This window comes from Martes martes, assembly GCF_963455335.1.
Source record: "Martes martes genome assembly, chromosome: 17".
In the NCBI taxonomy this organism is placed as follows: Eukaryota; Metazoa; Chordata; class Mammalia; order Carnivora; family Mustelidae; genus Martes; species Martes martes.
In genome coordinates, this window is record NC_137905.1 from 44,249,595 (window position 1) to 44,271,710 (window position 22,116).

Sequence of the window (22,116 nt, forward strand, 5' to 3'; positions counted from 1 at the left end):
TAGCATCTGGAGATTTTCTTTTTACCTCCTCCAAAATTACCTCTAGCATAATGTCTGTTACTTCATATGTGACAAAGTCTAGTAAACTCCATACTCACCATTTATTCCTACTTTCATGTAAGTAGTTAAGGATGGCCACTTACTATAGTCCTCAGAATAGGGACCTGTGATATACCACCCCCCACCATCCAACAACAGTATCTTCTGATACTTCTCTGTACTTCTAGTAGGATGGTTTGTGATCTCCCTCCATTACTTATCCATCACAACAATGGTGGCTATTTCCCATTTCCCCATCTAGCAGTGTCTGTAGTGATTCCCACAAGAAAGGGCAGTGACTGATAAATCACCATAAACTCCACATTTTCATCTGCATTTTGGAGCCTCTGCTATCCCCCCTGTCTGTAGGACCTCCAGCAAAAAATCTACTGATGTCCATTACCCAGTAACACAGTATCTATGACCCCTCCATTAAATCCTGGTAGTATTTGCTTTTCCCCTATTGGTCCCCACTAACATAATGCTGATTCCCCATTGCTTCATGAGGGCCCTGAGTGGCTACTGCAAGTTCTCCAGCATTACTTCTCCACATCCCCACTGTTTGCAGGAGAAGGGTTGAGGATGAGATCCTAGCTTCATATATCCCTCTGGGGAATTAATGGCCCAGAGTGGGTTAGAGAGGATCTAAGGGCGTCAGGAGACCACAAGCTGATCTTCCCGTGATGCAACCAGAATAGAGAGGGCTATGGATGTGGATCCAAATCCTGCTGCCAACACTGATCCACTGAGGGATTCTGGGCCAACCCAGCAAACTTTCCCCCTGGGCCTCAATCGCCTCACCTAAAAAATGTAATTATAGAGAATGAAGTAACTTAATGTAAGCCAGGGCTTATTAAAGGAGCAGGGCTAGTGAAGACCAATGAGGGTATCATGTTATTGTTAATAACATTACTAGTTATATATTGACACTAGCATCGGATCAACATCTGCATGACTGTGCCCAAACCTCACAGAGGGAAACGTTATTTTATTGTAAGTTACTTTCAGTTATTTCTCTTTTATATGTATTATGATACTGTAGTACTGAGGTATTTTTAAAGCCAAATTTATTGAGGTATTTATATAATATTCACCCTTTTTAGTGTACAATTCTTAATTTTGACGAATGCATGCATTTATGTAATCACCACCATAATCAAGACAGAGAACATTTCCTTCACTCCCCCAAATTCCTTCCTATCCTTTTTTGGGCAGTTTTTCTCCCTATTTCCAGCCTCTTGCAGTCACTAATTTGATCTGTTTCTTGTCTCTATAGTTTTACTTTTTGCTACCATGGTATAAAAATGTATGTGTATCCATATATAGATCTATACATATGTTTATATCTCCTTTTGAGTCTGACATCTCATTTTATGATGTATTTGAGATTCATCCACATGATTGTATGAGATACAGATGGAAAATAAGGTATGAGAAGATGCTCAACATCATTAGGAAGATGCAAATTAAGACCATGATGAGATACCACTACACACTAGAATGGCTTGAAAAAAATTTTTAAATAGTACCAAAAGTTGTCAAGGATGCAAAGCAGTAGAAACTTTCATGCATTGCTGCTGGAAAGGGAAAGTGGTTTATCTACTCTGAACCAAAATTTGGTAAGTTCTTATAAAATTAACCATATACTAACCCTATGACCCAGAAAACCCACTCCTTGGTATTTAACATATAGAAATGAAAAATTACATGTGGACTGAAATGTTCACAGAAACTATATTCTGGGGCGCCTGGATGGCTCAGTCAGTTAAGCGGCTGCCTTAAGTCATGATTCCAGGGTCCTGGGATAGAGCCCTGCATCCAGCTCTCTGCTCAGTGGAGAGCCTGCTTCTCCCTCTCCCTCTGCCTGCCGCTCTGCCTACTTGTGCTCTATCTCTGTCAAGTAAATAAAATCTTAAAAAAAAAACAAAAACTGTATTCAATTGCCAAAAGATTGGAAACAACCCAAATATCATCAGTGGGTGAATAATTCAACAAATTGTAGGACATCTATACAGTGGGATACTACTTACCCATAAAAGGGAATGATTTATTGACACAAGCTACAATGTGGATGAATCTCAAAAGTATTATGTTTTACCATGTGATAATTTAAATTATATTTGATAAAAGATTATTAGATATTAGATTATAACTATAAATAGGTTTGTATAATTTTATATGTGCATATCATTACATACTATAGTAATATTGTATATTTACAATATACAGCAATAATATTTATTGTATATTCCTTATAATAAAATTTATTTTATGATATATAATATATATTGTATGATTATTGAATTATGTAATTTTTATATATCAAACTTTCACAATACTTAAGTTATTTGCATTTTTACATGTTTACATTTAATGTTTATAGTGCAGAATTATAACTGTAATAAAAGGGAGCATATGGTCTGAAGAGCCTGCAGTTGTAGCTGGTCTATATTTTTATTATTTGTCAACAGCTCAGCACTGGCTTTTCTTAACATCAAGGAAGCTTGCTCTACTTAGCCCAGCTGTGTTCTCTGAGAGTACTCTACTTCCCCAGTGAGAACCCCCCGACACCATCCCTCAACGATTTTACGTGAAGTAATACTTCTTGTGATCACTTTGTGTTTTGTACTATATTTGTGTTGCAAGTACCACCATCTGATACCAAATGGGTTTTTCGTTCACCCCTCCCCACTGGACTTCCAACCTCATGATGCCCAGATTTGTCATGTTCCTACTGTGTCCAAGGCACCCGGTACAGCACTAGCACGAAGTAGATACTCTGTATAAGGTTTTTTTAAAGATCTGTTCATTGATTTGAGAGAGGGAGAGAGCTTGCTTGAGTTGGGGGAGGAACAAAGAGAGAAACTCTTCAAGCAGACTCCCTGCTGAGCATGGAGCCTGAGGTGGGGCTTAATCCCATGATCCTCCACATCATGAGCTGAAACCATGAGTCAGATGCTCAACCAACTGAGCCACACAGGCATCTCTCTGTTTAAGTTTGTTAAATAGAAGAATGAATGATAGTAATAGCACCAAGGTTGACCAAGTGCCCCACACCAAATGAGCTAAAGTCATGGCTGGTGGGGGGCTGGTGAGGGAGGAAGGGTAGGTTGGTTACCTGTCCTCTAATTCAAGAATTAATGCCCCTTCCCACACCTCAGCACATCTAAGCCCTAACCCTTCCTCACCCAACCTCAACTACCCCATTCTTACCCTCCCCAGTATATCTGACCTATATCCTTCCCCAGTGTCCTCAAGGTCAAGGCTGTGTCTCCTAACTCAGCCTCCTGTTTGCAATGGGCAGGCCATGTAGAATGGGGAGGGACAACAGCAGGGAACTACAGGCAGGGGCCATGCTGTCAGCATCCACCCCAGCACTTCTGTATCCCATCATCCCATATGGTCTGCCCTGCCTCCTCCACCAGAAGAACCGCCAGCGGATATGAAACCCTGAGGACAAGAGGAAGGTGGCAGGACTGAGGCTTCCCAGCCCCGGGTACCTCGCTGGACAATAAATATAACACACTGTGGCAGCTGTTGACCCTATGGCAAAGTCAGGTTAAAACTGATTGTCATGGGCACTTGCCCTAATAGCAGGATAGGCTGAGCCCTCCACCCTCAGCCATCAGTTGGGGTACTGGTGCTGGTGTGACTGTTATCTATATTATACCCTACCACACCCCACCCCACTTCCCATGCCATATATCATACCATACCATACACAATACCATACCAGTTATTAACCATTTTACTTAATTCCATAAATATACTGATTCTACTATTGAAGTATAATTAATTTATATAAAAATTTCTGTCATTTATTTATATTTAAATATACATTTATATATTTTTTTAATTTATTTATTTGACAGAGAGAGAGAGATCACAAGTAGGCAGTCAGGCAGAGAGAGAGGAGGAAGCAGGTTCCCCGCTGAGCAGAGAGCCCGATGCAGGGCTCGATCCCAGGACCCCGAGATCATGACCTGAGCCGAAGGCAGCGGCTTAATCCAGTGAGCCACCCAGGCGCCCCTATATTATTATTATACTGTGCCTAATTATTATATCTATCATGAATTATATATCATGAATAATACAAACTGATGCTAAGAAAGCCTGTATCCCTTCTTTAGGCACCTTCAGGTCAGTGGTGTTTGCACTATATTAACACAATGATAGTGCCACCTCTAGAGGTGAAGTTTTTCCCCCTTTGTGAAATGAGCTCAATTAGATTACTCCTATAGTGATGATTGTACTATTTTAATATTTATTGCTATTAAAACAATAACTGGTGTTCTGCTTCCATCTGTGAAACAGAACAATGAAGGCAGTACTTTAATACGACCATTTGAATTACATTAAGGTTATGACTATAATCGGGGGGCCTGGCTGGCTCAGTTAGTAGAGCACACAACGCCTGATCTCCAGATCATGAGTTCCAGGTCCATGTTGGGAGGAGAGATTACTTAAAAAGTTATGACTATAATTAATATCAATTCTGAGAACCCATGCTATGTTCCATTACATTCTGGAAAATGGCATGTTTATAATGCATTGCTGACTGTTTATTTCTATGTAACAAGCTACCCAAAACATTATCTTAAAAAACAAACAACCAACCACCACCAACAAAAAACCAACAGGACAGTGAGTTTTAAATTACAGCAGCTAGTTGAGGCCTGGGAAGCTTACCTCCTCTTCCTGAAAGTCCACATGTCAGGCCTTCAATAGAATGACTACAATCCATAGTGACTGTCTCCTTCTAGCACTGCTGATTACCAACATCAACAGCTAATCTAAATGATCAAGGACTCCTCCTCTACCTGCCCTACACACAAACTAAGAGTCATTTTAACTTATTTTACCTCATGTAGATGGTTTTTGGATAATAAATTCTATTAGCACCTTTCTGTCACTGTAACAAATCAAAACATGTTCCCACACACTTTCAAATCCTCCCTAGAAGGGGACAAAGTATTCTATGAGGAATCACTTACTCAGTGATAAACTGGAGTTTATCTAATCAGAAGAATGTTTTTTATTGAGGTATAATTACCACACATTGTATTAGTTTCAGGTATACAACATAACGATTCGACAATTCTATACATCACTCTGTGCTTACCACAAGTGTAGTCACCATCTGTCACCACACATTATTACAATATTACTGACTATTCCCTAAGCTGTACTTTTTTTTCCCCTAAGCTGTACTTTTTATCTGTGTGCCTTATTCATTTTACAACTGTAAGTCTGTACCTCTTAATCCCTTTACTATTTCACCCCCCCTCCCACCCCACCTCTGGCTGGCAACCACCAGTCTGTTCTCTGTGTTTAAAAATCTGGTTGGTTGGTTGGTTGTTTTTTTTTAGATTCTACATGTAAGTGAAATCACATGGTATCTGTCTTTCTCTGACTTCTTTCCCTTAATATTATACCCTCTAGGTCCATTCATGTTGTTGCAAATGACAAGATCTCATTCTTTTGTATGGCTGAGTAATATTCCATTGTGTACATATCCATACCACCTCTTCTTCAGCCATTCACCCATCAGTGGATACTTGGGTTGCTTCCATATCTTGGCTACTGTAAAGCATGCTGCAATAAACATAGGGGTACATGTATCTTTTGAATTAGTGTTTTCATATTCTTTGGGTAAATACCAAGTAGTGGAATTACTGGGTAACATGGTATTTGTATTTTTAATTTTTTTAGGAAATTCTATATTGTTTTCCACAGTGGTTGCACCAATTTACATTCCCACCAATAAGGGTTCCCTTTTCTTGACATCCTCCCCAACACTTGTTATTTTTTGTCTTCTTGATACAAGACATTCTGACTAGTATGAGGTGATACCTCATTGTAGTTTCCAGTCACATTTCCCTGATGATTACTGCTGTTGAACATCTTTTCATGTGTCTGTTAGCCATCTATTTGTCTTCTTTGGAATAAATGTCTATTCAGGTCCTCTGCCTATTCTTTAATCAGATTGTTTTTTGGTGAACTATATTTCTTTATATATTCTAGATATTAACCCTTTATCAGATATATCACTTGCAAATATCTTCTCCCATTCACTGGGTTGCCTTTTTGTTTTGTTGATGATTCCTTTGCTGTGCAAAAGCTTTTTATTTTGGTGTAGTCTTAATGGTTTATTTTGCTTTCATTTCTCTTGCCTGAGGACATATCCATAAACATGTTGCTAAGATTGATGTCTAAGAGATTACCACCTATGTTTTATTTTAGGAGTTTTATGGTTTCAGGTCTCATAATCAGAAGAATTTCTAGAGATGTGCTGTTAGAGAAATATAGCAACTGGTCTCTCTGTGTAAGGTTATCTCCCTGCAAGTAATTTAGAATTTGCCCTCTGAAATCATTGCCTCCTCTCATATACAGTTCTAGTTATTTAATTTCTACTCCTTGTTGATAGGGGAGCAGTCAGATTTTGTCTTCTCTGTCCTTCAAACCATCACATTGTTTGCCCTTCCTATAAGGGCTTCCCTGCTGAGGAACTGGACTTGACTTCTAGAATACCTACAGCATATACTATTTTTTTACTCATAAGCAGACCTTTCTAAGTCAGACATAATCTCTTCAGAGCTAAGGAATGAGCCATGAGAAACTATGAGGGACCGGGGAGAACAAAGGGATATCTCTCAGTGGATGAAAGCACAATCACAGGAGTAAGAGCCATTGCAGATAATACCCCAATACATCAGTGAGGAGTCAACACCTTTCAAATATCTGAAATCTCCCCCTCAAAGTCCTAAGGCCTATGCTGGAAAGATCTGAGTTATAGGGGAAAATGTATCTTTTCAGGTTGGATCCTAACTTATAACCACCTACGCTTTGTGTGCTTTTCTTTGCTTATATTTTCTCACATTCGCAAAAGGGGGAATACACTTTTTCCCCAATGATTACCTTTTCACCTGTATTTGTCCTAAGTTTTCAGTAGTTTGACTGTGATGAACCTAGGCATTTTTTTTCCACTTGGGTTTCTTGGGGATTCTTGAATCTATAAAATTTGTGTTCTCACCTCTTAATAATTTTCATACAGATCCGTAAAATTTCACCTATTATTACTTCAAAAAATTTTTACATTATCCTACAGGTAACTGAGGAGAGTATTCTCTTTTTAAAAAATCTTTTTTCTCTGCTCTTCAGTTTAGACAACTTATACTGATCCATAAGTTCACTGACTTTCTTTTGTCTTTTCCTGGCAAAGCCCATCTGCTGGCAAGCCCATTCAATGATATATTTTCAAATATGCTATTTTTTGCTCTAGAGATTTATTAGGTTCTTTTTAATACATTCTCTTTCTACCCTATCTGTTCATTATAAGCATATTTTACATCCTTGAGCATAAATATAATGGGTGTTTTAAAAAGCCTTTAAACACTCTGTAATTTAGCATAGATCTGCTAATTCTACCAACTGGGCCTTTTGGGGTTGGTCTCCAACAATTTCCTTTTCCTTTAAGTATAGGCAACATCTTTCTGTTTCAATTTTATGTCACAATTTTGCATTATATCCTTGACTTTGTAAATGATGTTTTAAAGACTCTGGATTTTGCTATAATCATCTGAAGGATGTTGAATTTTTTTATTTGCTTGTACAACTTTCTGGGACTTGAACTCAAACTCTCTCCCTTAGTGTAAGAATCTGAATTCTCTTTTAGCATTAGCTGAGCTATAAAGAGTCAGCCCCACACATACATAGTTCAGGAGTCATTCAGAGATTTGGACAGTTTCTACAAAGAATTTGGCCCTGCTCTTTCTCCTTTGGGGAGTTCTTTCCCTTTTCCTCCCCACTATTTTCCTGCTATTGCAGTCCTGCTAAAGGACAGCCTATAGTTCTTCAAACTGGTTATAACTGCTGATTTTTAGCCGACGTATATGGCACTGCCTAGGACCTGCCCTCAGGTGAAAAGTTGATTATTTAATTGTAGAAGGCTATCAATCAATCTTGTCTGATAATTATTAATTATTTCATGCATTCTCAACAGTGTGACAATACTCCTAACGGGGGAAAAATTGGTTCTTGGAGGATTAAAAAAAAATCTTAAGGGGCGCCTGGGTGGCTCAGTGGGTTAAAGCCGCTGCCTTCGGCTCAGGTCATGATCCCAGGGTCCTGGGATCGAGCCCCACATCGGGCTCTCTGCTCACCAGGGAGCCTGCTTCCCTTCCTCTCTCTGCCTGTCTCTCTGTCTACTTGTAATCTGTCAAATAAATAAATAAAATCTTTTAAAAAAAATCTTAAGATGGCTTCTGGTTTGTGGCCCTTCAAAGCAGCATACTACATACAAAGATATGTATCTGTTATATTTCATAGGGATAGGGCTAATGATCAGGGGCAAAATATCTTAAAAGGCTTCTGGGGGAAATAATGAAAAAAGATGGAGGAAAAAAGAATTGATAAGTTATATATTCTTTAGGATTTTCTATGAACACAATCATATCTGTAAATAATGACACTTTCTTCTTTCAAATCACTGCACCTTTTTTTTCTTGCCCTATTGAATTAGTAAGAATCTCAATTAAAATAACAAATTTTGATAACAAGTATCTTTGTCTCGGACTCCTGGGTGGCTCAGTCGGTTAAAGCCTCTGCCTTCAACTCAGGTCATGAACTCAGGGTCCTGGGATCGAGGCCCACATCAGGCTCTCTGCTCAGCAGGGAGCCTGCTTCCCCCTCCACCTCTCTGCCTGCCTCTCTGCCTACTTGTGACCTCTGTCTGTCCAAAAAAAAAAAAAAAAGATTCTATTAAGAAAAATATCTTTGTCTCATTCTTAGATACCAACGGAAAGGTTTCACCATTAAGAAGGCTGTTTTCGTACCCCTGGGGATAAAAATACATTATATGTCTATTAAAATAAAAAAAAAAAAACTTAAAAAAAAAAGAAGACTGTTTTCTCTAGGAACTTTATACATACCTTTATGTGACTGAGGGAAGTTCCCATTTTTTGTCTTTGTTGAAAGATAAATTCTATGAGATTTCTTTTCTCCATCTATTCATGTGAGAATATATGATTCTACTTCATTACATTAATGTGAATTACACTGATTTTCAAATGTTAAACCTACTTGCATTCTGACAATATTTCAAATTAAGTCACGATATATTATCCTTTTCATATACTGCAAGATTTATTATTATATTGTTTTGTGCATTTGTTTTCATCAGAGAGAGACCTATATATTTCCTTTCTCTTGCATGTCCTTATAAAGCTTCAGTATCCATGTTTGCTTCACTTCATAAAATAAATTGGAGTGTGTTCCAACATTTATCAATTCTCTTGAGACTGTATGAGTAGTGTTTTCTCCTTAAATCATTGGTAGAATGAAGTCACATGAGACTGAACTGTCTATTGTAAAGGCTTATAGTAATGGATTCAATTTCATTACTAGGTATAGGACGCTTCACATTGCCTGTTACCCCCCAGCAAAGCTGATTTATTGTGTATTACTAGGAATTTGTCTGTTTCATATAAATTTTCAAATGTATTGGTATAAACTCTGTATGAAATCCTTTCATTATCTTTTTAATGTCTGCAGGATTCAGAGTGACCCAATTTTCATTCCTAACTTGTTTTCTCTCTCACTCTGTCTCTCTGTTCACCTGACGGAAATGGAAAAGTTAAGTGTGGCATATTTATACAAGGAAAAATAAATGTAGCATTTTCACACAAAAATGAGTAATAAATGACGTGGCAAGCAAAGGCAAAAGAAAAAGTTAAATTTCTTACTGCCTACAGTCCATTGACGAGACCGTGAAACAGGTTGAGTGATCTTCCTCAAGGAGCTCAGATACCTCGATGTTGACACTTTGCTAAGGGCAAAAGGCAATCTTAGTCCAACGCCCCAGGATCCTGTAAGTCTTATTTAACATATAAAAATTCCTTTGGTAACTTCTTTTATCTCTACCCGCCTCCCAGGATATATGCTGGAAATCATCATCAAAGCATATGGCCCACTGATACACATCTGAAGGGTCTTATGACTAAGATTTTATTAGATAATAATAAATGACCTTTTCCTAACAATAGCCAGCCTCCTCAAGATTCTGGAAACCTTGGGGCACTTGGGTGGCTCAGTGGGTTAAGCCTCTGCCTTCGGCTCAGGTCATGATCTCAGGGTCAAGCCCCACATCGGGCTCTCTGCTTCCCGCTCTCTTAGTCTGCATCTCTGCCTACTTGTGATCTCTGTGTCATATAAATAAATAAAATCTTTAAAAAAAATTCTGGAAACCTTGCTTCCAAAATTCCTTAGAGACTTATGCTATCCCTAACTCCCTCCCATCTTGAAAGCATATAATCAGTCACTCCTCATAACCCCAGTACAGCTTTTTCTGCCCATGGGTCCCCATGCTTTAATAAAACCATCTTTTTACACCAAAGATATCTCAAGAATTCTTTCTTGGCCATCAGCTCCAAACTCCAACATTTCCTACATCAATAAATAACCCAGAACTACATAAAACAACATGCAGTCAGTGAATCACACAATGTTGGTCAAGAGAATTCAGATGCAAGAGTATATACTGTGTAATTCCACTGATATAAAATTTAAAAATTGCCAAACCAATCTTTGCTGTTAAGAGATTTGGACAGTGATCATTCTTGGAGAATGAGAAAGAAAACAGAAGAGAACATGAAGACATACTTTGGGATGCTGGTAATGTCCTGTTTCTTGATCTGGATAGCAGTTAAATAAATGGATGTGTTCAGTTTCTGAAAATCCATCCAGCAGTACTTAGGCTATATGTGCTTTTAGGTATGTATACTATACATCAAAGAAGTTACTATTAAAAAATCAGGAGGGGGCACCTGGGTGGCTCAGTGGGTTAAGCCTCTGCCTTCGGCTCAAGTCATGATCTCAGGGTCCTGTAATTGAGTCCCGCATTGGGCTCTCTGCTTGGCAGGGAGCCTGCTTCCTCCTCTCGCTCTCTCTGCCTGCCTCTCTGCCTACTTGTGATCTCTGTCTGTCAAATAAATAAATAAAATCTTTAAAAAAAAAAAAAATCAGGAGGGCTTCTGCTTTTTTGCTCCAAAATGGAAAGAGCTTGTAAGTGATCACTACTGTCCTCACAGCAAGAAAAAAAGCTAACTGAAAATTAATAATTCTTATTTCCCTCATAAGAATTGAGGTCACAGGGCAAACAAATGGTCTGAGAACTGGAGAGGCAGGCAAAGAGAATCACAGATAACCTGAAGGAGAAGCTGCTATAGTCAGGGACTGGTAGGAACTGATGAACTGCTAGAAACTGAGTGCGGACCAGCTTGACAGTTAAAAACTCCTATAGGACCCCACTTTCTTGAGTTTGACCTCTAAGAACATCACCACTTTCTCAGAATGAAGATCAGAAGAAATTCCCCTCACGCTTTTAGCAGGGGGAGGGGGAAATAACTGTTTTGAAATATTTTAGATAGTCTGTTATCCACCTGCCCTCAAGGGAAACTAATTTACCAGAGACTAACCAATGTCGAGGAAGGGAAATTCCCAGCCCCCTCTAGCCCTCCTGTGTCACCTAACTACTTGAAGGAGGAAAGGACCTGGGAAGAACTTGTGCAGGTCACAGCTCAGGGTCGATGGCAAACTGAGAGATTAAGACCTAAAATTCTTCACCACTCCTACATCTCCTCTACATCAACAGGATTCTTGTATAAAAACAGGGTTAGAGGGGCGCCTGGGTGGCTCAGTGGGTTGGGCTGCTGCCTTCGGCTAAGGTCATGATCTCAGGGTCCTGGGATCGAGTCCCGCATAGTGCTCTCTGCTCAGCAGGGAGCCTGCTTCCCTCTCTCTCTCTCTGCCTGCCTCTCTGCCTACTTGTGATCTCTCTGTCAAATAAATAAATAAAATCTTAAAAAAAAAAAAAACAGGGTTAGAGCTGAAAAAAGAAAAACCCACGATCCATCTTAATAGTTCAGAAAATTATGTAGCAAAATTCAAAGCCCTTTCATCATAAAAACATTAAACAAAATCCTTGCTAGTTATTTTGTGGATATCGACAGACTGATACTAAAGCCTGTATGGAGAGGCAAAAGAGGATAATACCCAACACAATACTGAACTACTAAGTCGGGGGTCTGACAAATAATCATCCATTCAAATCTTTGTAACACTTCCCTCTTTGGTTATGCTTGGGAACGCTATTCCTAAACCAATATTACAAAACCTATACAATATTATCACCAGATGACTTTTACATTTAATTATTCAGTGAGCGTCGAATATATCCTAGTGTAAAGTATTACGTTAATATTACTTCACTCCCACTCACCATTACTAAGTGTAACTAACACGGTGTATTGAGAAAACCAGCCCATTGCCGGCAGTACCAAAAGTTACTCTCCCGTATGTTATCACCAGGCTGCAGCTACCTTAGGAAACACAGCACCAGAGCCCCCGCCATGGCCCTCGGGCCGCACCAGTGACCCTACCTTGCGGCTGGCACCCACAGGCCTGAGGCTTTGGAAAGCCGCCAGTTCCGGACCGCCCTTCCCTGCCTTCTAGCCTGATCTGGACCACCAGGACGCGCGCACCGCGCCCTCTTCTGTTTCCCCTCCACCGTTACCACCCCTCGCGTGGCGTACTCCTCAGAGCGACAACTCTCGGGTGTCCGCGGACGGACGTCCCGGCGGCCAACTAGGGTTCTAGAGAGCCTTCTGGGATTCGGGCTACTTTTCCCACAAGCCACCGCGGCCGCGGACCTTCAGGGTCGAACTACATTTCCCAGAGGGCAGCGGTCACAGCGGATCTTTGGCTTCCCTTCCATTTTCGCGCTGTTCTCGCGCTGCGCACGGTGAGTCGAACTCATCTCACGATGTAAGCGGCTCGGGGTGCCGATAGGCTGGGCTCTGGACAACCAAGTTGATCGGGGGTGGGGGAAGAAGGGTTCAAAGCGTGGAAGCCGGTAGTAGGGGCGACCAGTTGTTACCGTGATCTCAGGCCTGCAGTTCAAGCACCGTAGAGGAGGGTGGTGGGTGTCTGTAGAGACTTATGGGGAGCGGGGGAGAAGCGTGCGCGCGCCGACATGTGCCTCCGTTACAGTGGGTGCGGTGCGATTGTGAAATGAGGGTGAGACAAGTGCGCGTGAGACATGTGCACATGTAATACGCATTTGGTTGCATGTCTTTTACCGGTGCGGCGATTGCTGTGGCTCTTTTGTGTCATTGTCCCTGGCTCTAGGTTCCCGGCTGCGTCCTTCGTCTTCTCTCCTCTTAGCTGCTTGTGGCTGCCACAGAGGAACGGCTTTAAAAAACGAAGTTGGAGGTTGGGAACGCCTTGGAAATTCTTTACTTGGGAGCTCTGAGGGGCAGCCACGTGTCTCAGAACCACGGAGTTCCCAGAGATCTGACCGCAGGAACTTGCTGTAAACCTTACACAGATTACACGCTGTCCTACTTCCATCTGTTTGTGTGTGTGACCAGGGCGGGCGTGGACCTAGAGAATGTTGTACAACAAAGTCATTCTGTGCTCCAAGAAAAACCCGGCGTCCTATGACTCCCTACCTGGTCCTGCCATTCCCCGAAAGAAGGAACCTGATAAGGAGAATTGTTACATCCCCCCAAAATCAGTGTTTGGGCTAGTTTTTCCTTTCATAAAATTATTGGTTTTAGGGTATGCTTTCCTTTGCCTGAAATGTCGTAATCCCGATCTGCTTTCTTCCCAGTGGATGTTGGGTACTATTACGGTAAACCTCGTTAACATTCTCATGTTCATTGGGTTGTCATTCACATCCTCCTGTGTATTCTGTTAGAACGCAAAAAGATTCAGATTTTTGGGGTCTAGAATCAAAGATATTTTCCTGTATTTAATGATGTGAAAAATTAATGTTCAGGGTTATGGAAATGTTTAATGATTAACCCATATGGTTGAATATTATGCAGGTGATAAGATAATGTTTATACAGGGGCACCTGGGTGGCTCCTTTGGTTAAGTGTCCCACTCTTGGTTTTGGCTCAGGTCATGATCTGGGAATAGTAGGATGGAGCCCCTAGTACAGCTCCCCACTCAGCAGGGAGTCTGCTTGGGATTCTCTTCCTTTCCCTTTGTCCCTCCCCCATCAAGTGCATGCTCTCTCTCTAAAATAAATCTTTAAAAAAAAAAAAAAGGATAATGTTTATACAGAGTTAGACTTCAGGGAAATGTACACTCTATAATGTTAAGTAATACTCATATCTATCAACCGTAATACCCTGGAAAAATTTTAATTATATATGAATCCCACTTAAGAAAGTATTACTATGAGAAGTTTTTCAAGAAGTGCATCATAAAGTAATATTTTAATTGTTTATTGAGGAAGAGTAGTGGTGTTGCTACATTTATCAAGCATCTGTTGTGTACCAGACACTCTTGTACCTTTATTACATTCTGTGATGCAATCTGCAAGTACCACTTACTTGTATTGTGTTCATTTTCAGTAGGATCTTGGTAATGAAAGTGTTGGGTAGCTACAACCAAAGGATATCCAAAGATTGTAGGTGTAATTTGTTTCCCTTGTAATACTTTCTCACATCATGCATAGAGTTCAGGTTTCATAAATACAAGAATGAACAACCTGTTCTTTATGTTTTCTCTATGATTTTTTTAAGGTTTTATTTATTTATTGAGAGAATGAGAGGGAGAGAGAGAATCTCAAGCAGATTCCACATTGAAGGCAGCACCCTACCCAGGGCTTGATCTTACAACTTGAGATCAGGACCAGAGCTGAAATCAAGAGTCAGTTGCTCAACTGACTGAGCCAGGCTCTATTTTAACATTTGTCATATGTTGAAATGTCTTTGAAATATTTTGAAATACCTTATATTGTGATGATGGCATTAATAAAGGCTTGTTGTAAAACATGCAGTATCCTAAGGAACTTCTGATAAAGAAATATAAAATACTCTTATTCCCAGCACCCAGAGATAAGCTATTAATATTTTTTCCATTTAGTATATGTGTATTGTTTTGAAGAGTATGATCATATTAATTAAGTCTAAGAGTCAAACCATAAAGAAATAAGAATCTGGTTTGAAAAAAGAGTCCATGAGTTTTTTTATATGTGCATGTGAGTGGAAGAGAGAAGTGACAATTTCTGGTTTGAAAAACTTTCCAGATATTTACATCTTTTAGATAATAGAAATAACCATTAAATTAATTACCAGGGCAGCAAGTATCAAATAGACAGTCTTTCAGAGTTAGATTTTTCTTTAAAGATTCTTTTTTTTTACTTTTAAGAAATCTCTACACCCAACTTGGGGCTCCAACTCAACCCTGAGATCAAGAGTCTCATACTTGGGGTGCCTGGGTGGCTCAGTTAAGCATCAGACTATTGATTTCAGCTCAGGTCATGATCTCAGGGTTGTGGGATTGAGCTCTCCACAGGGCTTCTCGCTGAGTGTGAATCTGCTTGGGATTCTCTCCCTCTGCCCCTACCCCAGTTTCTGCTCTCTCTTCTCTCCCCTCTCTCTCTTTCTCTTAAAAAAAAGTAAAATAAAAAGTTCTGTGCTCTACCAACTGAGCCAGCCAGGCACCCCCAGAGTTAGAATTTTAAAAAGAGATTTAAGATTGGTTTTACAAAACTTTCCAATAATAACTGATTTTTTAGGTCTTTTCCAAATAACATTTCCAAGTATGGTCTGTAAGAAGAGAAAAGAACTGATAATTTTACTTACTCACATTTCTTTCACAGATTAAAAGTACTGAACCTCTCATTAATGTTCTCACTTTATGAGACACCTGATCAGATTAGATTTTTTGAAAAAATTGTGTTTCAAATATGTCTTTTTTTTGCTGCTGCAGTTGGGAGAAGGCAAATTTCCTCTTCCTCTTTCCTAGATACTCTTAGTATTTTATTAATAAGAAATACAGTCTTGAACCAACACCCTCAGTTTTTTTTGTGTGAGTGTTATAGGAGTGGAACTGAGAAGCACAACTTTAAAAAGGAGATTTTAGAATCATTTCTTTTGCAATAATCAATTAGAGAAAAATGAGAAATTAGAGAAAATGAAATCAGTAAAATAAGTAACATATTAATATAGTATTATAGCATACTATTAAGTTTTTATAGAGATTATCTTTCTCCAAAATATTCATACTCTGGATTTTACTGATGAAAAACCAAGGCAAACAAATCTCATGGACTCTAAGAACATTTCCACATTTAGAAAATCTAAATACAGATTAAATTCAACAGGATGCCATTCCTACATTATGTATGTTTATTAGCCTGGACCAGCATTATCACAATTAATAATGGTATATATGCCATCATATAATAGAACTGAATTAATTAACCTGTTACCTCCTGTAAGATTTTTGTGTAGCTATTTAATTAATGTAAATTCCTAGGAGTAGAATTTGGGATAAAACACTCAGACTCTTACTAAGTGCTTGTGATATGCCTAACCATGCAATCTTAGTATTTGGGTTGATAAGATTCAAATGACATGGTTACTACCTTTATGTTTCTTTCAGTAAGTAAGGTGAACATTGAATGGAAATAAATGGATCAGAGGCTACTAGAGAGATTCAGATAATGTGACATGGGATTTTGGAAGGGAATGATGTTATTCTGACAGTAGCTGTCACCTTACTATCAAATTATGCTGACCTAAAAAAGCACTGTAATGGCAAGGAATTTATGTGTAAATTTTTACCTTCTTTATTAATATAATTCTTTACTATAAAATACATAGTTTTAGTGGGTTAAACCTCTGCCTTTGGCTCAGGTCATGATCTCAGGGTCCTGGGATGGAGCCCCCGCATTGGGCTCTCTGCTCAGCAGGGAGCCTGCTTCCCCCTCTCTTGCTGCCTGCCTGTCTGCCTACTTGTGATCTCTCTGTCAAATAAATAAATAAAATCTTTTAAAAATAAAATAAAATAAAATACATCTTTTTAAAGTATATAATTTAGTAGTTTTTAATGTAGTCACAGGGTTGTATAACCAGTACCCCTATCAAAGCACCACCATTAATTATGTATAAGTATTTCATTTGTTTTTTTTAATGTGGTAAAGTATGCATAACAAAATTTGACACTTTAACCCTCTTTTTTAGAGGAGGGAGGAGGGAGAGAGGATCTTAAGCAGGTTCCTCGCCCACTGTGGAGCCTGCTGTGGGGCTTCATCTCACAACCCTGAGATCATGACCTGAGCTGAAATCAACACTCAGAAGCTTAGCCAACTGAGTCACCCAGGTGCCTCAACATATTAACCATTTTCAAGTGCACAGTTAAGTAGCATTAAGTATATTCACATTGTTCTGCCACCATCACCACCATTCATCTTCAGAACTTCATCTTCTCCAACTGAAACTCTACCCATTAAACACTTCCCATTCCCCTCCTCCCACCTCCCCATCCCTGGCACCCACTTTCTGTCTCTATGAATTTGATTATTCTAAGAATCTCAGATAAGAGGTATCATACACTATTTGTCCTTTTGTGATTAACTGATTTCACTTAGCATAATGTCTTCAAGATTCCTCCACATTATAACTTGAATTAAAATAACCCTCGTTTTTATGGCTGCATAATATTCCCTTGCATGCATATACCACATTTTCTTTATCTATTTATGGACATTGGGGTGTCTTCTACTTTGGGGCTGTTATAATACAAACATTTGTGTACAAGTTGTTTTGGGGTTTTTTTTGGGGGGGATGAATGTGTATTTTCTCTCCTGAAATACATACGTAAGGGTAGAATTGCTGGACCACATGGTAATTCCTACATTACCGGTTTTATTCTTATGATGTTGATGTAAGTGAAACTAATAGACTAACTCAGCAGCTTCCTGGAGGATGTGACTAACAGGGTGGGAAATAGCTCTTTGAAGAAAACTTGCAAAAGGATATAGCAGTGAAATCAGCATCAATATTGTAAGACTATTCTCAGAGAGTTTACCCATCTTTTTAGGGAGTAATCCAGTAATGAGCATACATAAAAATGAGAGAAAGTTGTATTACTGGTGGCTGAAGAAAATAAGAACCGTTTAGCAAAACAATCCCAATTTCATGTACTTCTCCAAGGCCAAGTAAATACTGTTTAAAGGAGTGAACTGGGGCACCTGGGTGGCTCAGAGGGTTAACCCTCTGCCTTCAGCTCAGGTCATGATCTCAGGGTCCTGGGATCGAGCCCTGCATTGGGCTCTCTGCTCAGCGCCGAGCCTGCTTCCCCCTCTCTCTCTGCCTGCCTCTCTGCCTACTTGTGATCTCTTTCTCTGTGTCAAATAAATAAAATCTTTAAAAAAATAGTAAAAGAATGAACTGTTCACATTTTGGAAAACAATTTCCACTCAAAACATAACAAATGTTCATATGCATATACATTTTAATTTACAACATGATCATTGAATCAATAACTTCATATGCTTAAATTCTTATCAAGATCAAAAGAAAAATATGTGATATATACACAGGGAAATATTCAGCCATTCAAAAGAAGATTTTGCTATTTGCAACAACATGAGTGTATGTTACCCTAAATGATGTAAGTTAGAGAAAGGCAAGTAGCAATTTATATGCAGAATTTAATCCTCCAACCCCTCAAAAAAAAAAAAAAAAAAAAGCTGGAGCACCTGGGTGGCTCAGTTGGTTAAGTGGCTGCCTTTGGCTCACTCAGGTCATGATCTCAGGGTTCTTGGATCGAGCCCCGTATCAAGATCTTTGCTCAGCAGGGAGTTTGCTTCTCCCTCTCCCTCTGTGCTCATGCTCTCTCTCTCTCTGTCACTCTCACTGTCTCTCAAATAAATAAATAAAATCTTAAAAAAAAAAAAAAAAAGCCGAACTCAGATACGGAGAAAAGATTGGTAGTTGCCAGAGGTGGTTGGGGTAGGGGGTGGGGCGGGAGAAATGCATTTAGGTGGGCAAAAGGTACAAACTTTCAGTTATTAATGAGTCATGGGTATGTAATGTCCAGCATAGTGCTATTATTAATAATACTATATCATATTTGAAAGTTGCTAAGAAAGTAGATCTTCAAAGTTTTCATCACAAGAAAAAAAATGTAACTATATATGATGATGGATATTAACTAGACTTAACTATGGTGATCATCTTGCAATATATACAAGTATGGAATCATGCTATATAACTGAAACTGATGTTATATGTCAATTATATCTCGAAGAAATATGTAAGTTTTAGGTCCAAGTCTAATACAACAGTATATTATCTCTAAAAACTGGTTATTGAGGTATGACCTTCTTGAGGTTGCTTTAGGTATTTTCTGTCAGCTTTTAAATATCTAATTACTTGATCCCTGGTGAAATTTTGAGATTTTAAGATTTTATTTATTTATTTGACAGATCACAAGTAGGCAGAGAGGCAGGCAGAGAGAGAAGGGAGGAAGCAGGCTCCCTGCTGAGCAAAGAGCCCGAAGTGGGGCTCGATCCCAGGACGCTGGGATCATGACCTGAGCCGAAGGCAGCGGCTTTAACCCACTGAGCCACCCAGGCGCCCCGAGATTTTAATAACTCAGATTGCATAACAGTATTCTGGGACACACACACACACACACACACACACACTTTGGCTAAGATTAACCATGTGAGTTTCACCTTTTTTTATTCATCAGTACTATGAAATGCCTATGTCAAAGGATATCTTTTCTTCAATGTCTAGGTCATTGAAACAGCAAAGAAACCTGTCTCTTGTATGTAGGCAATTATTATTACTTTCCAAGAAAAAAAAATCAAGAGAAAAAGACAGGTACTGTTGATGTATGAGTGTATAGCTTTCTGGACTTTTTCTATCTACTGGAGCCTAATGATCTGTCAGCCTTTCAATATTGCAATAGGCATGTATCTTACAAATAGTATAGTATAAATGTGGTTTCATAATCTGATTTTTCTGACAGAATTTCTGGAATATTTTCCATGTCTTCATTACATTCCCTTCACATTTTGTATGTAATGTATTTCATAATGTATTTCAGCAGTCAGTTTTTCTGGAATCAGAATGTTGAACCCCGCCTGACCAATTCTATGGATTTTCTAATCTGTACACCCTTTCTTTTCTTTTACTTAATTTTTTAAAAGATTTGTCTATTTGAGAGAGAGAGAAAGAGTAGGGGAAGGGGCAAAGGGAGAGGGAGACAAGCAGACCACACTGAGCAGGGAGCTGGACACAGGGCTCGATCCAGGACCCCAAAATCATGACCTGAGCTGAAATCAAGAGCCTGACACCCAACCGACTGAGCCACGCAGGTGCCCCTAATCTGTACACCCTTTCTAACCTATTCATCCTCACTGACCCCAAAGTCAAGAAGTAAGGTGTGGTTTGGATGGTGTAGGCCTTTCCAATCCTGAAAGCTGTGAATGAAGGGAGGAGGAGCAGCCCAGTCTCAGGTGCGAGCAGCTTCCCCAAAAGGGAGGACTGGACAGAAAACTGTCTGCTGAAGTACCTGCATTTCCTGGGGATTAGGGGAAGAGTTTCAATTTATCTAAAATCCTTCTAATCTTTTGCAATTAGGTGTGTTTGTATGGTCAGAGGTATAAAGTAAAATGGAATGTAGAAGCAAAACTTTTAATTTCTTATGTAGTAATACTAAAGCATGCTTGTTCTCACGGGTGTCTTTTTCCTTCCCAGTTTTGGATTCTCTATTTTTCTCCAGTAGAGAAACCCCAAGGAGGACTTTTTTCATCAGTTTTTGCAGATATGAAACTATGACATAATGTAAGATGGTGTTCCCTTCTTGTTGAAATGAATGTTTTCATTACATTTCATTTCATTCCTGTGATATAAAAGTTCTCATTAATTATCTGGAAACTTCCTACCAGAAAACACCCCAATCAATTATTGATGCTCTATACCAGTGAACAATTGTTGCAGATAACCTCGTGTTCTCCTTCTGTGACCAATCTTTTCCAACCTTTATTTGGTTTATGTATATACTGGCTAGAATATTCATTATCTCTTATGAGCCCAACATATTTTAAAAGCAGGGATGGAAGAATGAAAAAAATAAAGTCCTATAAAGAAATGATTTGAGCTTCCCATGTCAGGATTGTAGCTGATGAATTAGAGATGAGGATCCCATTTGGCCAAACACGGAAAGATTCTGACATTCTCATAGACGTGAGTTTTCTAGGTACAGGTGATAAAACCTAGTAATAAATGGTCTCTTTCTTAGTGTAGGTTGAGATTAATGCTTTGTGAGGCCTTTAAAATTAAATAGACATGTGATTTAGAACTTGCAAATATATGAGATCATGACTTGAGTGGAAATCAAGAGTCTGCTTTTTAACAGACTAAACCACCCAGGTACCCCCAACATAATTTTTTTTAACATGTTGACTACTGTTACATGTTTTCAGTTTTTTGTTATAAAAAATTCTCTGAAAAACGTTCTTCTGCATATAACTTGGGTACCTCTATTTTTATTTCCTTAGGGTAAATTTTTAATAGTGGGCTTTCATATAAGAAATCAGACATTTTAAGGACCTACAGTGTTGTCTTCTGACCCTGTGATATTAGCATTTGAGTTGATTAAATGACCAAACGTATTTAGCCCTTCTTTTTTTTTTAAATATTTTATTTATTTATTTGACAGAGAGACAGAGAACACAAGTAGGCAGAGCGGCAGGCAGAGGGCAGAGGGAGAGGGAGAAGCAGGCTCTCTGCTGAGCCGGGAGCCCGATATGGAACTCGATCCTAGGACCCCGGAATCACGACCCGAGCCAAAGGCAGCTGCTTAACTAACTGAGCCACCCAGGTGCTCCCCCCGCCTTTTTTAAAAGAGAGTGAATGTACTGAGTGGGGGCGCGAGTGGGGGGGCACATAGGAAGAGAGAGAATCTTAAGCAGGCTTCACACTCAGCACAGAGCCTGTGACAGAGTTCAGTCTCATGACCTGGAGATCATGACCTGACCTGAAATTTAGAGTCAGACACTTAACCTACGAAGTGACCTGGGTGCCCCTTTAGCTGTTACTTTTAAATGCCAATAATCCAGCAGGATATAAACTATGAATAGGAGTTAAGTATAAATCAGTGTATAGTAAAGACCACTAAAGAGTCAGGTGACCTACTTTGGGAATTCATAGGAAAGTGACATTGGTTGGATTCTGGCCATTACTATAAAGTATGAACAAGTTA

General features: G+C 39.2%; 1 protein-coding gene across 1 annotated transcript in view; it reads left to right on the plus strand.

Annotated features, from left to right (window-relative positions):
- The first annotated feature begins 12,820 nt into the window (after positions 1–12,820).
- Positions 12,821–22,116, plus strand: part of LOC308358057 (uncharacterized protein) — a 32,049-nt gene continuing 22,753 nt past the window's right edge. Inside the window, exons 1-2 of the mRNA XM_080828058.1 lie at positions 12,821–12,838; positions 20,610–20,696. The gene's annotated coding sequence lies outside the window, so the exon portion shown is untranslated. The remainder of the gene's footprint in view (positions 12,839–20,609; positions 20,697–22,116) is intronic.